Here is a 19299-nt window from a genome sequence, read left to right as displayed (position 1 = left end):
TTTGTATGTAGAAAAATGAAAATAGAGCCATATTTGTCACCTTGTACAAAACTCAGGTCCTAGTGGGTTAAACACCTCAACACAAAACCAGATACACTGAATCTAACAGAAGAGAAATTGGGGAAGAGCCTTGAACTCATGGGCAAAGGGGGGAATTTCCTAAACAGAACTCCAATGGCTCATGCTCTAAAATTAATAATTGATAAATGGGACCTCATGAAACTGGAAAGCTTCTGTAAGGCAAAGGACGAAGTTGATGAGACAAATTGACAACCTACAGATTGGGAAAACTCTTCACTAACCCCACATTCAATAGAGAGCTAATATCCAAAATATATAAAGAACTCAAGAAGCTAAACACCAAAAACCAAACAACCCAATCAAAAATGGAGTATAGAACTAAACTGAGAATTCACAACAAGGAATTTCGAATGGCTGAGAAGCAACTGATGAAATGTTCAAAGTCCGTAGTAATCAGAGAAATGCAAAACGGCCCGAGTTTCCACCTCACACCAACTATAATGGCTAAGATCAACAATCCAGGTGACAACACATGTTGGCCAGGATGTGGAGAAAGAGGAGCACTCCTCCATTGCTGGTGGGATTGCAAACTGATAGTGCTAAGCCCATACTCAGCGAGAAACCCAGGAGAGCTCTAGAACTGCAGAGTCCTCTGCAATCCTGCATATTTTTTGTTTGCTTGTTTGTTTGTTTGTTTGTTTGTTTGAGTCAGACTGGGATCTCAAACCTTTCCACAGATTAGGACAGGAGTGCTACCACGAGCTTACAAGGTTTGGCACTTACATTCAGCATAGTTAGAGATTTTTTGAATGCTTAGGGTGATGGGAAGGGGGTGGGTAAGGCAATTCGTAATTCAGAGGTGATACCATTGGGTAGGGAGGAAATGCGCTGCTGAGAGGGGGATTCTTCCAACCTAAGGATTATCTTTTGGGGGCTATCAGGGACTAGTTTTATTAATGAGCACAACTGTCTGTGGCCTCTGATCACCTCTCTTCTATGAATTAAACGTGGAACCCTAATTTCCATTTTCCAAGGACAGGGATCAGCTGCACCTGAGAAGAGCCCAGTCGGTTATCAGGCAGAGTGCTAGCCTTGGAACCACAGAGGCAAGGAAAGCTGTCATCCATCTCACTGAAGCTGGCACCTGTGGCTCCTCGAGTTCTCTCAGAGCTGCCAGGGAGGGATAGGAATCTCCATGTTTGCTGAAGGAGGGAGCAGGGGTTGGGGAAAGCAGAGCTTCTGTGAGAAATTGAAAAGGCAAGTTGACTGTGAACTTCAGTACAAGCACTCTCGAAATCAATCTGGAGGTTCCTCAGAAAATTGGAAATAGATCTCCCTGAAGAACCAGCAATACCACTCTTGGGAATAGACCCAAAAAATTCCCCACCATGCCACAGGTGTACTTGTTCCACTATGGTCACAGTGGCCTTGTTTGCGCTAGCCAGAAGCTGGAAACAACCCAGATGTCCCATAAGAGAAGAATGGATAAAGAAAATGTGGTTCATTTACACAATGGAATACTACTCAGCTTTTTAACCCAATCACAAAAGAACTCGCACAATATGTACTCACTGATAAGTGGATATTAGCCCAGAAATTTAGAATACCCAAGATATAAGATACAATTTGCTAAACGCATGAAACTCAAGAAGAACGAAGACCAAAGTGTGGACACTTTGCCCCTTCTTAGAATTGGNAACAAANCANNNATGGAAGNAGTTACAGAGACAAAGTTTGGAGCTGAGACGAAAGGATNGACCATCTAGAGACTGCCATATCCAGGGATCCATCCCATAATCAGCTTCCAAACACTGACACCATTGCATACACTAGCAAGATTTTGCTGAAAGGACCCAGATATGGCTGTCTCTTGTGAGACTATGCCTGGGCCTGGCAAGCACAGAAGTGGATGCTCACAGTCAGCTATTGGATGGATCACAGGGCCCCCAGTGGAGGAGCTAGAGAAAGTACCCAAGGAGCTAAAGGGATATGCAACCCTATAGGTGGAACAACAATATGAACTAACCAGTACCCCCCCCCCCCTTGGANCTTGTGTCTCTAGCTGCATATGAATCAGAAGATGGCCTAGTCGGCCATCAGTGGAAAGAAAGGCCCATTGGTCTTGCAAACTTTATATGCCTCAGTACAGGGGAATGCTAGGGCCAAGAAGTGGGAGTGGGTGGGTAGGGGAGTGGGTGGGGGAGCATGTGGGGGACTTTTGGGATTGCATAGGAAATGTAAATGAAATACTCAATTAAAAAAAAAAGAACCAATGGACAGAAGCTTCTGACGCCAGTGGTTGAATTAGGAGAAAGATGGAAGAAGTTGAGGGGGAGGGTGACCCTGTAGGAGAACCAGCAGTCTCAATTAACCTGGACCTCCAAGATCTCTCGAACACTGGGCCACCAACTACGCAGCATATACCAGTTGATATCCGGCTCCCAGCATATATACAGCAGAGGACTACAGCGTCTAGGTTCAGTCACAGAAGATGCATTTAACCCTCAAGAGACTGGAGGCCCCAGGGAGTTTAGAGGTATCCTGGGGTCGGAGATTGTGTGGTGGGGACATCCTGGACGAAACAGGTATGCAGAGAGGAGGTATGTGTTGTTGAACAGTTGGAGGGTGGACTGGGAGGGAAGTAAAATCTGGAGTGTAAAATAAATAAATAAATAAATAAATAAATAAATAAATAAATAAATAAATAAATAAAAATAAAAAATAATCAGAAATAGCTTGATATAATTTCTTCCATTGTTCACCCTAACAGTTGAACAAAGTTTTATCTTTGAAACAAAATAAATGATGGTATGAGGATAACTTTAAAAAAATATTACCTCTTGTTTTTGTTACTATTGTTGTGATGAAACACCATGACCAAAACAACTTGGCAGGAAATAGTCTATTTTCCTGATGCTTCCACATTTCAATTTGTCAAAGAAAGTCCTTAAGAAAAAAAAAAAAAAAACTCAAGCAGGCCAGGAACCTGTAGACAGGAATTGATACAAAGGGCACAAAGAAATGCTGCTATAGGCTTGCTCCCCATGGCTTGCTTATCCTGTTTTCTTGTAGAACCCAGGACCACCAACCCTAGATGGCAACATCCACAATGCAGTAAGCTCTCCTCCATCAATCACTAACTAAGAAAATGTTCTTCTATAAGCTTGCCTACAGCCCAATTGTATGGAGCCATTTCCTCAACTGAGGCTCTCTCATTTCTGATGATTCTAGCTTGTGTCAAGCTGACATAAGATTAACCAGCATCCTCTTCAACATTTCTATCTCTGAAATACATCTTAGATAATAGCTCTGAATATAATAGCACTGTTTATCACTTCTATGTGCCTTGTATGGTAGTTCAGCATGGTATAATGATATAAAATATAATATACCAGGAAAGTAAAATTGTTTTCTTCCTACTCTGTGTGAGGACATCCCGAAAGGGAGCATTGTAAACATTAACCCTTTGTGTCTGGTAGAAAAGAAAAGAACAGGTTTTATGTCTAGCCACTCTGACTACAATGTCTCAACTCTAAACTACGATGATGAATTACACTTACCCCTCCAAGGAGTACAAGCCTGGTATACTTGAAAACAAATTTTAAAAGCAAAAATTCTTGTCTATATCAAAGGAAAATCTTGAAGTCATCAGATTTGGGGACCTCTTATAATGTTCTTCTAGTGTTTGGAAAAGAATTCTCAACATCCAGTGGCTTTTGGTTAGTGCTAGCGCCCTTGAAATATGCAGGAGGATATTGCATTGTATGGAGTACTTAACACCTTATTTTGCTCCTCCCCAGATCCTTGTTCCCGGGTTTCTTTTTTCTTGTCAATGTTCATAATGAGAACTTAATTTTTCTTTTGAATTGTATTTTATGCTTCTATTCTAACTAATTTGTCCAGTTTGAATATCTAATTAAAAACTATTTTATGGAACTTGCACTTTCTCCAAAGGAACTGGTTAATATGATAGATTGATGTGTTCACAAGCCAATCTAATCCCATAACAATTATTAATGATTTGCTACTCACATCCTGGCTCAATCCTTTATATTTTCAAGAGGTTTCATCATAGTCTTAGGGCATTTGAGCAAAACTGCTATTTTCATGCTTGAGTCTATATCTACAACATCCAAAACAATTCCTTTTATTAAATTGGACACTAGGCATGCAACAGTGATCAGTGATTCTTCCATTTGCTTGGGGCCCTTTGAAAGCTTTTGCCTTTATTCAATAGCTCATTGGATGATTAAGATCAAATTCATCTTAAAAATTTTTTCCACATTTCTGAGAATATTGTTGTATTGAATAAGCAAATTCCTGGGAACCTTTGTTAGAAAACAAAGCCGTATGAAGTTTATATTTGCTGTGTTTCAGTTAGCATGAATGGATGTCAGTGCAGCTTGCTTCTCTTTGAAATACTGTTTGTTAGGACCAGTCTGAATATTCAGTTTAGACTTATATAGCCAACATTTTTAGTCATGTTTTCTGTAAATATCACTTGATGTTGTTATTGTAAATACCAAAACCAAAACAATATACTTTGCAAGTTAATGGGAGAGCAAAACAGGAAAAATGTACCTTTCAGGTTAAGGGTTGTTTGCAGTTAAGACAGTTAGAACGCATCCCTGTTTGCCCTGTTAAAAGTTGAGGTGTCTATTTGTAATTAAAAAGAAACATCTGATTCTTAGAGCTTATGTAAACTGCTTGTATTCACCAGGTCTGCATTTCACTCTTGATCCTCTCCTTTCATGGTATGTTATAAACAATGTATAACAGCCAACTGGCTCACAACTCTGAACATTTTATGTATCCTCTAAAAGGGACTTCAAAGGGCCAACCAGGGATAGTCTCTCAAATCTTAATTTTGGGTGAGGCAGCAGCTGTCAAGTTCCAGGTGTACCCCCAAATACACCTTGCTTAAATTGAACAGTCATGGTTTGATCTTGTCATCTTAATATTCTCAGATTTAACAGTTACAAGCAAAGAAATTTCAAAAATTCTCTTACCAAAATCAACTTTGGGAGGAATAATTTATTTCACCTTTCAGCTATATTCTATATATTCTATATATTGAATATATTCTATATAGAAGATAAGAATTTAAAAGGTAGGGCCTTAAAGAAGAAACCAATAGTATTGTTTACTCTTTTGCTCTTGAATCAGGTGTAGCTAGCCTTTTTGTTTAGCCCAGGCTTTTCTGCCTAGGGAAAACAATAATATCAACCAACCAGACCACTCAGATCTCCCAGGGACTAAACCACCAACCAAAGAGTACACATGGAGGAACCCATGACTCCAGCTGCATTTGTAACAGAGGATGGCCTTGTCTGGCATCAATGGGAGGAGAGCTTCTTGGTCCTGTGAAGGCTCCATGCCCAAATATAGGGGCATGCCTGGATAGGGCGTCAGGAGTGATTGGGATGGTGGGGGAGCATCCTCATAGAAGCAGGGAGAGGGAGGATTGGATAGGGGGTTTCCAGAGGGGAAACTGGGAAAGAGGGTAACATTGGAAATGTAAATAAGGAAAATATCCAATAAAAAACAACCTATCTCACATAAAAAAGAATAAAAAGATAAAAGAAATTAAAATAAAACAAAACTATAAAAATAAAATATAAGTAAAAGTAATGAACCAAAAAAAAAAAAAAAAAAGCAATGAAGAAAATTGCCTCATTTATGCAAAAACCCATTGAGGTTTCTTCTCTGGTTATCAAGCTGACAACCAAGAATGGCCATCTTTATCAAGTCACAATGTTTTTATTGGAAAGGAACACTGAGAAAGAAATCACATGTTTTCAAATTTACTTTGTAAAGCCAACAATTCACCAGCTGTGAAACAAAACAATACATTATCTCCTTCAAAGTTTGTGTACTTAAATTGTAAATCTCTATATATGAATATGCTCACTATGAATTAAGTTTATATCTTGATATCTACATGGCTACTTTGAAAATATCACACATAAGAAAGGTTATGTGTTTTAATTATAAGCACAGCTAAAGTAGTTTCATTCCATGTGATATATTTGTACTTCCTCCAGCAATTGTATTTAGAAATTTGTACTCACATAGGTTATTTTGTAGAAAAAGGGATGTGGTATGTTACTTTGGCAGTTAAGACCTATTTTTCTTTTGCCAGTCTTGTGACACTTTTATTCTTAAAAATCCTAATTGGAAGGATCTCTAATTTAGATGAGTTCAGTTTCAAGACCAAATTCAGCTCATAATAAAACAGCTCAATTTCAAGCTATAACACTGAGCCATAAATAAGAAGTAGATAAGATCAAAGAAATATGTGAGAATATACACAAGGAAATAAATGTAGTAAAATACTTTAAGGAAAAGAGCATAATATAAAGGTTTCATAATGTAAACATGGGCAATTTGTGAACAAGTGGCAAAGGATAATTATCCTGCCTAAGGTTGGGAACTCTACACTATATCATACATTGTGCATTATCTGGAATAGAGAGTTTTGGGGGTTTTTTATTAGATATTTTCTTTCTTTACATTTCAAATGTTATCCCCTTTCCTAGCTTCCCCTCTGAAAATCCACTATACCCTTAGCCCTCCCCCTGCTCCCCAACCCACCCACTCCCATTCCTGGTCCTGGCATTTCCCTATATTGGGCATAGAGCCTTCACAGGACCAAGGGCTTCTCCACCCATTGATGACCAACTAGGCCGTCCTCTGCTACAAATACAGCTAGAGTCACAAGTTCCACCATGTGTTTTCTTTGATTGGTGGTATACTTCCAAGGAGATCTGAGGGTAATGGTTAGTTCATATTGAAGTTCCTTCTATGGAAATTCAGTCCCCTTCAGCTCTCTGGTTATTTCTCTGGCTCCGTCATTTGGGGACCTTGTGCTCGGTCTAATAGATGACCATGAGCATCCACTTCTGTATTTGCCAGGCACTGGCAGAGCCTCACAGGACAAAGCTATACCAAGCTCCTGTCAGCAGGTTCTTGTTGGCATCTGCCTAGTGTCTGGCTTTGGTGGTTGTTTATGGGGGGGGGGGTCCCCAAGTGGGGTAGTCTCTGGATGGTTATTCCTTCAGGCACTGCTCCAAACTTTGTCTCTGTAACTCCTTCCATGGGTATTTTGTTCCCCATTTTAAGAAGAAACAAAGTATCCACACTTTGGTCTTCCTTCTTCTTGGGTTTTATGTGTTTTGCAAATTGTATCTTGGGTATTTTTAATTTCTGAGCTAATATCAACTTATCAGTGAGTGCATATCGTGTGTGTTCTTTTGTGATTGGGTTACCTCACTCAGGATGATAACCTTTCAGATCCATTCATTTGCCTAAGAATTTCATAATTCATTGTTTTTAATAGCTGAATAGTACTCCATTGTGTAAATATACCACCAATTTCTGTATCCATTTTTCTGTCGAGGGACATCTGGGCTCTTTCCAGCTTCTGGCTATTATAAATAAGGCTGCAATGAACATAGTGAAGCATGTGTACTTATTACAAGTTGGAACATCTTCTGCATATATGCCCAGGAGAGGTATTGCTGGATTCTCCGGTAGTATTATGTCCAGTTTTCACCTATGAAACTTATTCTATTTCCCTTTCCCAGAATAACTTGCTTACACAATGTGTCTCCTGTGGGAAAACTCAATATTCATTTGTGAGTGGTTATCAACTCTTATTTGCTCAGAAAATGAGGTGACCTGCCATAAAAATGATCTTCCAATCACTGAAAAAAATACAAGCAGGGCAATGAGGAAAAATGTATTAAAGGCAAAATGCATGCATGGCTTAGGAAGTGAAATTAGTTATTATCTAACATGTATCCATACCTGAAGATTCAATAAGTCTATGAATTTTCACAGCTCATAACTTAAAGCCTTTCATCTGAAATAAGGAAAGAATAATTCAGGATGGCTGAATTTCAATTTTTGTCTATAATAGAAGTAATTCATATAAAATCTCTTTAATGACGTTGAAAATATCCATTTTGAATGAATTCATATATATGAAAATAATATTTTCTGCTTTGTTTCAACTTTATAGATTTACATGCTTGTGTGTGTATATATATACATATATATATATACTAAATATATATTTGTGTGTATATACCTATATATGCATTATATACACAATATTTATGAGTATACATATATATCGGTTACAGTTATGATATATATATATATATATATATATATTAATGTCTTACAGGTTATGGTCCAGCTATTCCAGCAATGTTTAACTTTGAATGGAAAGTCCAATAATGCAGTAGTTGTTCTGAAGCAGTGTGTCTAAACTGATAGTCAGTATATGTTGGAATCATGAAGAAGTAGGCTCTAATGCCACTGAAAAAACAAACTTGTTTGTTAGAGTAAGATTAAACAGGCATTGATCAATGCTTCCCTCTTACATTCTATTTATATAGGCTTCTATATCAGATATGTGCCTGATTAGACATGGGACTTTTCATCTCTAAAGATGTATATTAAATGACTGTCTTCCCACTGCAGAGATGAGGACAGGCAATGGATCATTCTAATTCAAATGATGTAATGAAGCAAAAATTTCTTCTAGGTGTAACAGGCCATTTTAGGGTATTAGTTAATTCCAGTAGCCAAGTTGACAACCAAAGTAGTAATTACCATCTATGTATCAATATATCAAGGTACCTATGTATCTATCTCTGTGTATGTATGTATGTATATATGTGCGTATGTATGCATTTATCTATCCATCTATCTATCTATGTTTCTATCTATATTTCTATCTACCGATGTATATATGTATCCATGTATTTATGTATCTATCTATCTATCTATCTATCTATCTATCAGCTATCATCAATCTATTTCTATCATGTACCTATCATCTATCTCTATCAACTAATTTTATCTATGTTTTACCCTTGTCTATATTTTTGTCTTATATATCTTTATCTTTATGTATGAATGTGTATATATATATATATATATATATATGTGTGTGTGTGTGTGTGTGTGTGTGTACACATATATATGTATATATACTCATATATATATATATATGGGTTTATGTGTGTATATAATAGATAAATAAAACATAAGCTTCTTTGTTTAGGGTTAAGATCTACATTTATCTGTAATTGTAAGGAATATGTAATGCTCTAAGGATTATGCTGGATTAGTAATATGATTTTCCTCATTAACTCTGGTTAATTGGTTAGAATTTTTTTACAAGTTATATTTTCCCTCCTTCATGTTGGGTGAGCCTTAAGTCTGATTAAATAGCTATTGTTTAACATTAAGGTGTTGGTGACACTAGTACATCATAAGAATTCTGTGTGATGTTTGTCATTGTTGTTGCTCATGGACATCATAGCTGGGTATCACAGCTTTGTAGTTCTCTTGGATGATTCCACACACTGAAAGACATCTTAGCATTTCTAGTACTAGGAAAGCATATTCCTCAGTGAGGAGGCTTTCAGAACAGATCCAATTTGGATCCTCTGAGTCATGAGTCCATAATGTATAGTTTCTACTGCATAGTGCTTTTCTCCCACATTTTGGGGACAATGAAGGGCAAAGGATTATACTGTAATGTTTTGAGAGCTACTTGGACTCTTCTGACCAACAACTTAAAAAAGAAGGATGTGGGGCAGTGGGCTGCACAGAGACAGCCTGGTCTCCAGTCAAACATAGGTCTTGAACTCCAGGGGAGTCAATGGGTGGTGATTTCCACCTACATGGGACAGAAGGTATTCAATCATGTCTCCTGGACTCCTGCTTCCTGTCGCAGTTACCACCCCTACAGCCCCTGTAGGAGAGGTGTGTGACTATGACTCACGCAGACAATGTTCCAAGCTTCTGGCCTTTTGGCTAGACTCACCCCCAGAATTACCTGACTATAGCCAGGGATGCTCCTCCCCATAGTTTCCTGATAGCCCAGCCCACTATAAAAGGGATTGCTTGCCCCCCTCACTCTCTTTAAGTTTTTACCTTTCTTACTTTCATCTCTAGCCCTCCTTCTCTTTCTCCCTCCCCCCCGTCTCTCCACATGGCCATGGCCAACCCCTATCTCTCTTCTACCTTCTCTCTTTCCCCCTGCTTTCTTTAATAAAGCTCTAAAACCAACGACTGTCTCTGCTATGCTTGAATGATGGGATAGGCCTTCCCCTAAAGAGCCAGGTGTAACCTCCCACATGAAGGCCTTCCTGTACTCCAGTCATGGATCAGACCAAAGACTCTCATCAGTGTGGAAAACATCCAGGACTCCTCTTCCCCTGCCCTCTCCTTCCTTTGTCCCTGGGACTGACTAAACTGCCCCTGGGCCCCCATTCTGTTCTCAGCTCTTTCGCAGTGTCCAGCATGAGATGTCATTAGTCTTTAACGACCTACTACCTACTACCTATGACCTTCTACCTACTACCTAGGACTGCCCCTTGTTCACCAAGCAGGGGTTTAATGGCTTCACACAGCAGACACCCACCTGGGGTTGCATGGAAAGAGTTTGGCAGTCCTTCTGCATCCACCTTCCCAGAGCACCAGAACTCTGACGCAGGTGTTCTCCCACTCTACTTATTCCCCCAAACCCACTGCCCCGCAGAAGGATATTTTCTATATATCTGGTATTAGGGTTTTGCTAGACGGGTTATGGCTTTTGGAAGGAGTAATGTTAGTTCAAGTGGCTTCATTTTATTTAAACCATGTGTGTGTGTGTGTGTGTGTGTGTGTGTGTACGTACCTATATATGTAATTTGGGGTAAATGAAGAATAATATGTTAATATGTTCATTTATGGATTTTTTAAACATTCTGAATATCTCTCTCTATTTTCCTCACTTTCAGATCACTTTTTATCACTTTTATCCTGGTATCACCTCCCTAGTGCATGTGCCCTCACTTCATCCTGGGAATGTGTTTACTTTCCTAGCCTCTGCTGTCACTCTGAGTTATACTTATTACATCTAGAGATTTCAAGCTATGGACCAAAGATCGAAGAGAACATGAAGTATTTATTTTTCTGGATCTAGTTGACCTGATCCAGCAGACTTTATTCTAGTTCCTTCCATTTCACTACAAGGTCAGTAGAAAGAACTTTTGGTTTTGAAGATTAGCAATATGAACTGAACACAAACCCAAAGGCAAAATATTATGATTTTTTAAGTTAAAAATTTCAAATGATAGAATATATTCAAAAATATTTTAATGATAGTTTAAAGAATAGTTAGAGGGATACTAGAACTTACTTGTCTTTATAAATTGTGATATTCAAAGGAAGAGGACATCTAATAGTTGAAATGGTTACTGTATACACAGAATACCCCACATGTGGACATTATTATGTTCTGTTGCTAAACAAAATTAATATTTGGTTAACAATCAGAGTGAGCCTTGAAAAGGACTAGAATTGAAGTGCCAACTTAAGAGGCTGCTTTATGCTACTGAGTTGAAAAATAGTGGATAGAGTTGTGATTTATTCTGATGTATTTTCAAAGAAGGTAGAAAATGGATCCCAGAAAGTAATTTCAAGAACTTATACATTTTATCCTTTTATAAGCCTCTGTAAGTATAGAGGACATGTATTTCCTAATTGAGATTTCACAGATAAATATAACTATATGAAAAGTTTTGTAGTATGATTTTCAAATCAAATTTGTTTTGTAAATTGTAGTATAATTCACTCTATATATGTGATAGAAGTTAAAAAAAAAAGGAAGGGTTAAAATAAACATTACTTCTTACATCCAAAGGATCAACTATGATATGAAATGGAAGATATGGAATTTTTCAGAAATGAGATCAACTATTGAGAACAAAGACTCTAGTAGCCCAAAAGATGTAATAAATTCAACCCATTATCATAAAAGATAAAAACTGCAGAGTAGAACTCTGTTTCACATGAATAATTACTTGATGCCAGAGAACTTGTACTGATCTGAGAGAAAGTCCATGAATATTCCTGTCTATGATGACAAAATAATTAATTCAATTCAAAACACATAGCAAACCTCTGTAATTAGGCATGGTGATTGAGTGAAAAGAAGAAGAAGAATTTATGATTTCTAATGAAAAATCATTTTAGTCTCATAAATTTTACTTCCCTACAAATCATTTACTTTGTCTAGAATGTAGTATTTGACTCTTTGTGTTGGACTCCCCCAGTACATCAATGATGTCCCAGAACAGAAGAATGCTACCGACAGCTACTTCATGGTGTTAACAGAATAGGAGGAGTCTGGGATCTAATAATGACAGGGTAAAATGATTCATTATTGCTCTATCATTTTTTGCATATCTAAATTCATTCCTTGATGACTCCACCAAAAATCTACAAAAAGAAAAGGAGAGAAGTACGTTAGGGAATTCCTAAAAGTATATGCAGAGGAATGTTCTTATTTGCTCAGATGATTGTGTGCTTCATGTTACAACTATTGAAAAAAACTGAAGACCACTGTTTATTTCTGGACATGTTATATTGAAGTGTTATGACATTTTTTTTCTAGAAGGGGAATATAAAATTAATATATATAAATTTGTTTTGTTCATTGATAAGAAGCAGGCATGAGCCTCCAGGCCTGGCACTTGTCTGCAGCAGCCCAGTGGATTCTCACTATCTTCTGCTGTTCCCGACCCAATGGACAATATAGCCCACTATTTCATAAACTAATTCTGTCTTTCCTTTTATTTATTTTTTGTTTGTTTGACTATTTATTTATTTCCTTTTAAAATTATAAGTTATTATAAATGTAATTAATAAGTCATCATATCACTCTTATTGTTCTCATTTCTCCTATATCTGCTTCTTCCCAAACTCATGTCTTCCTCTTTGTAAAAATATTTTTATAAGAAGACATATGAATAAATAAATGTAAATATCCTGCTGAATTATCCGTTATTGTCTGAGTGTTTATTCTAAAGCTAATCACTTATTCATGGCTTCTTTAAACTCCTGAAAATCTTTGATAAAAGTTATAATTGCTCACTTAATTATGATGTCTTGGTGATCAATTAGATAATTCTGCTTTAGAATATTTCCATAAAAGAGATGAATTTGGGAGAGGGCAAGTCACTTAACCTGCCATGTTCTTTGTATTCTTGTAAAAAGACCTGGGTACATGGATGTTGTGGGTTGTGGGTTTAACGTGAGTAGTACAGGTAGGATGTGTGAACATAATTTGAATTCTGTCCCCAGCCCCAAAAGTTAGAAAGATACATTCAGAGCTCCTCACATTCAGCTGTAACACCAGGCAGCTTAAGACACTGGCAGGTAAATTGAGGCTGGAATAGAAGGGATAGTCACCAAACATCAATTCTAAATTATGCCACCACCACTATGTGTTTGAATATTGATCTACACAACCAAACAAAATTCTACTCTATACAGTTCTTCCTAGGTAAGACAGATTGGGGTGTTTATTAAATCACAATTAAAACTAGAAATGCTTAATTCTTTTTCATATATATAGAGAAAAAAATATGGTTTAGTACATGTACATGATTTTGACATTCACTAGCAACTCTAATACATATTTTGGGGCATTTTTATTATTATTTGAGGTTGGAAAACCTAGAAACTTTCTGTACAGATAGGTCTTATAGCATGGATACTCGTGACTATAACTTTAATATGTCTATATATTTATTCTTATTGTATGCAAAGAAGCTCACTACACAATTTAACCCAGGAATTGAAGGCAAGAGCATTTATCCATAAGGGTCCGTAATATTATAAGGAAATTATCAAATCATTGTATTTTATAGTATGTCTGATTATCATTTAATGATCCACAATTTTGTAGACATTAAGAACAAAGTATTTATCTAGCATTTTGTATCTTGTATGTGTGTTTATATACATGCATATATGTATATCAGCAACATAAAAGATGCAATAATATAAACAAATTATATCATGAATAGAAACAATTAACTGTAATAGGATAATATGTAAAATAATTAATGTAAATTCTCAATATATTAACAGTAGCAAAATAAACAAACCAAATGTTATTCCTATCATTTAGGGATATAAAATAAAATGCCATTTTTAGATAATATCCTGACTTCCAGGCATAAGACAGGTTATTTTTTTTATATCTGGCATATGTGAAAACTATATTGATGGAAAGAACACTACCAGATATAGGTCTGTAATTGGTGAGATCTCACAATGTTTCACATAATGTAGAACTATTTGAAAAATTCTTTTAAAAATTACCATTTTGTATTAAAAGAACACTGTAAATAATTGTTATTAGCAACAAGACCATTTGATGTCATATAAAATATATTGTGCTCTAACAGTATTGTGATCACTCTCAGGAAAAATACTTAAAACCTGTGAATTTGAAGAACAAAATTAGTGACAAAGATGATACTGAAATTAGATGAATAAGGCAATATAATTATATTTATAAATTATTTCTATTGAAACTGTTAACTACAAGCCATATATTTTTCATGTTCCTCAGCAAGTAACTTCCAAACCAATTACAATGAAATAAAAGAAGAGATATGTTTAGGTAGTACCACTAAAATGGAAAGATTAAGTTTAATGTTTTTATTTTATTTCAGCACTTCTATGAAAATTTATTTTAAATCTGGAAATCAAAATAGAATAAGATTCTCTAATGACATACCTTAGAAATATTTCATGACTGGGGAATATATACAGGTACAAACACTGTGCTTTTTCCTCTGACTAAAATATAGAAAGCGAGAGTTTAACTGTTATCACACCTGCATGTTTGAAATAATGACAAAATTAGTATGTATTGTTGCAAAAATCATGCCCATTTTTTATGTTACTTAGTCTGTAGATATCTTAATTTTTCTTGTCAGGGATTTTTTTCTAAATAAAGTATGAGGATCAGGATACTTTCTGGTTTGGTTTAGAAAATAGTTTCTGTCTAGCAGGACACATGACTTTATGTGAAATAGAGAGTGATTGCTGTTTGAAGATGGTCATGGAAACTCCATGGACAGTTGCTGCTCAGAAAAACAAGCATCCAGGATTGGTGAATGACTGAACTTAGTCCGTAGGCACGATTTGTTGATTTTTCTAAATGTAAGATGTTATTGTGACATCCTTTGGAAGTACTTTATCGTCTCATTGGCCTATTCTTTTCATCACATGGAGATTTTGTATGTAAATGTTTGGAAAAAAATCCAGTGAGAGTGACATGTAATGAAATACTAATGGATATGTCTACCCAAAGAAACAATTCCCTATATCACTCAAGAGAAATTTACTACAATATCAAAAACATGTAGAGTAGCTCTAAGTAGGACTCTGTAAGGCCAGTGGCTTGCAGAGAATAGTTATAACTATCTGGCAATGAAAATGTAAAATAACTCACTGTGATAAATCTTATTAATATATAGACATAATTTTTATATTTTATACACTTTATCTTACTAGAGACATGATTGGAATAGAATGTATCTGATGATGTTTTGATAATTAAAAAGTTTTGAAAACTTCCTCCATGAGCACTGTATTACATTTACGTAATTTCCATTCCCTACTCTCTACTTACCAACAAAATGCCTCCCCTAGCCCTCTCAAATTCATGATCTCTTCTTTATAATTATCATTGTTACATATATAGGGAGGTCATGTCTGGAAAAACTGATTTCCCATCTCTCAGCACCCATCCATTGTCTGTAGTTCTTTATCACCCTGTGAGTATTGTGAGATTCTCCCAATCCACATTGGCAAGTCAGCTGGTATCACAAGATGATTTCTTACTTTCTGTGAAATTGTTACCACAATCAAGTTGGTCAACAGATCCACTTATGCATAAAACTGTTTCATTATATGTAAGTATACTTTTGTCCTACTGACATAAAACTTCTAAAACAAAAAAGCAGATTAACTGCTGTAATTATGCCGAACATAAGTTCTTCTAAATTTATGTATTTTATAACTTAAAGTTTGTGACCAATACAATTTCCCTTTATTTCTTTAACTACTCAGTATCTCACAGCAACCAAGTCACACTCAGTTTCTTTAACTTAAAATTCGCACACCTTATCTAGAAAAACATAATAAATAAATTTCACTCTGTTTACTTTATGCAATATGTCATTCTCTTTGATACAATGAAAGGCATGTTCCCATTTCTTTAATTTTGAACAGGCATGTTCCCTTCCAGTATCACAAAGAATCTGATATTGCATTTCATGTCAAATTCATGTGGTTATTGCAAACAAATGAAAAATATGTGAAAATATTTTTTATTGGTTATTTTATTTACATTTCAAATATTGTCCCCCTTCCTGTCTGCAAACCTCCTATCCCATTCCTCTTCCCCTCTGCCTCTAAGAGGGTGCTCACCTACCCACCCATCCACCCACTTCGGTCTCATTCCTCGAGCCTCCCCTTATGCTGGGTCACCAAGCCTCCACAGGACCAAAGGCCAACCCTTCCATTAATGCCAGATAAAGCAATCCTCTGCTACATATGTAGCTGGAGCCATGGACCCATCCTTGTATAGTCTTTAGTTGGTAGCTTAGTCCTTATGAGCTCTGGGGAGAGTCTGTTTAGTGGATATAAAATATCTAATATTTTGGGACTCCCAAGGCAATTTCAACTTTATAGCTTCTTGTTCCAATGTCTGGGATACACACATGATCTTCTGAGTTCCTCCAAAGGACTTGGGTAACATCTACTACTCTGCACTCTGTAGCACATTAGGCTCTGGTTATTCTACTCCACTGCTGTTTCTGTTCCTGGTGATCATTTTGTGGTGTTGCCACTTCTAACAGGCTGGAGTTTTTCACTGAAACTAGGCTTCACCAAAAGCCTCTCATAGACTCCCTTTATGGTGGCAAACCTCAACTTCTTTGCATGACTCCTTCAGTCCAGAGCCTTCAACTATAGTTGAGGCTGCATCTTTACTATTTACCATGCTGATCTCTCACAGTGTCAAGCTTCAGCTTCTATCCATCATCCCTTTGTGCCTTTAAACCCAGTACCACCTAGATGATTCTTACATGATACCAAGTACAGCTGCACAAGGTACAACCTTGGCTATCTCTGGGACACAGCTTTTCTGTGCTCCCAGAAAACACTTCTCAGAAGTGAGGCTGGTCTCTTCTTAATCATCACTGATTTCTTAGCTCCAGCTAAAGAGCATCATCAATTATACCAGTAGTCTTCATCTAATCTTGATTCTAAAGCCAAAGCCATGTGTCCAAAGCTGCTGAGTTCTGCTGCTTACTGGAGGTGGAAAATATCAACAGCTTTCTGTTTTTCAATTACTTCACTACATAAGCTTGGCTGTTCTGGAACTTTCTTTGTACATTGACCTTGAACTCAGAGATCTGCTTGGCTCTGTCTCCTCAATGCTGGAATTAAAGGTGTGTGCTACCATGCCAAAAACTAGCCTTTTCTCTACTTGGAACTTGCTCTGTACCTGGCTGGCTGTTAATTCAGAGATCCACTTCTCTTTGTCTGCTGGGATTAAAGGTATGTACCACCATGCCTGGGCCTGAGATTTTCATGGCCACTATTCCTCAAGATCCAGATCAAAGGCCTGTGTCTTCCAGCCTTAAGATCTGGATCACAGTTGTTCTCTCCATTTCTGCATTATAGTTCATTTCAGAGGAAAAGTCCAAATGAAAACAGTAGCCAAGTCCCTTTTTCAACTGTAAAAGGATAAAGAATAAGACTAGCAGGATAGGATTTTGCTTCTGATTATTTCCTGGAAGACAGTATTCAGCTCCATTCTATTTTGTGGTGTCTATTTTGTCATTTATTTATTTATTTATTTATTTATACTCCAGATTTTATTCCATTCTCCACATTTCATACCTCCCCAACCCCTGTCTCCAAGAGGATGACCCCACCCCCCAGTCCCCAGACAGCCAGACCTCTAAACTACTTGAGGCCTCTAGTCTCTTGAACATTAGGTGCATCTTCTCTAGCTGAACCCAGATACTGCAGCCCTCTGCTTTATATATGATGGGGGACTCATATCAGCTTCTGTATGCTGCCTGGTTGGTGATTCAGTGTTTGAGAGATATCAGGGATTCAGATTAATTGAGACTACTGGTTCTCCTATAGGGTAGCCCTCCTCCTCAGCTGCTTCAGGCCATTTCCAAATTCAGTCACAGGGGTCACCAGCTTCTGTTCGCTGGTTGGGTATAAATATCTGAACCTGAATTTTCCAATTGCTTGTTGAGTCTTCCAGAGTACAGTCATGATAGGTCTCTTTCTTTGAATACTCCATAGACTCAGTAATAGTGTCAGGCCTTGGGACCTCCCCTTGAGCTGGATCCCACTTTGGGCCTGTCACTAGACCTTCTTTTCCACAGGCTACTCTCCATTTCCATCCCTGCAGTCCTTTCAGAAAGGAAAAAAATATGGGTAGAGTCTTGACTGTGAGATGGCAACCCCTTTCCTCACTTGATGCCCTGTCTTCCTGCTGGAGGTGGGCTCCATAAGTCTTTGCTCCCTACTGTCTGACATTTCATCTAGGGTCTCTCCCATTGAGTCCTGGGAGTTTCTCAACTCCTAGGTCTCTGGAGCATTCCAGAGGGTCCACCAAACATCCTTCCTCTCTAGGCTGTCTCTTTCCACTCTCTCCACTGGTCCTCAGGGCTTCTCCCAATACCAGATTAGGATCCCCAGTACCAGATCAGGATTCCCTCTAACCCTACTGCCAGCCCCCCATTCCCCATCCACTTTCCCTTCCAGGCTACTCTCTCCTTCCCTACTTGGGATTGCTTTCTTCTTCCTACCAAGTGGGACTATACTGGCTAGTTTTGTGTCAACTTGACACAGGCTGGAGTTATCACAGAGAAAGGAGCTTTAGTTGGGGAAATGCTTCCACGTGATCCAGCTATAAGTCATTTTCTCAATTAGTGATCAAGGGGGAAGGTCCCCTTGTGGGTGGTGCCATCTCTGGGTGCTGGTAGTCTTGGTTCTATAAGAGAGCAGGCTGAGCAAGCCAGGGGAAGCAAGCCAGTAATGAACATCCCTCCATGCCCTCTGCATCAACTCCTGCTTCCTGACTTGCTTGAGTTCCAGTCCTGACTTCCTTGGTGATGAACAGCAGTATGGAAGTGTAAGCTAAATAAACCCTTTCCTCCCCAACTGCTTCTTGGTCATGATGTTTTGTCCAGGAATAGAAACCCTGACTAAGACAGGGACTGAGGAGTACTCACTTGGGTACTTCAGCTTGTTGACCATTTTTAGTTCTGTGGACTATATCTTGGGCATTTTGTACTTTTGTTTTTTCTCTTTCTTTCTTTCTTTCTTTCTTTCTTTCTTTCTTTCTTTCTTTCTTTCTTTTTTTCTTTCTTTCTTTCTTTT

This window comes from Mus caroli, chromosome 1 (genome assembly GCF_900094665.2).
Source record: "Mus caroli chromosome 1, CAROLI_EIJ_v1.1, whole genome shotgun sequence".
NCBI lineage: Eukaryota > Metazoa > Chordata > Mammalia > Rodentia > Muridae > Mus > Mus caroli.
This window is presented reverse-complemented; position numbering follows the sequence as displayed.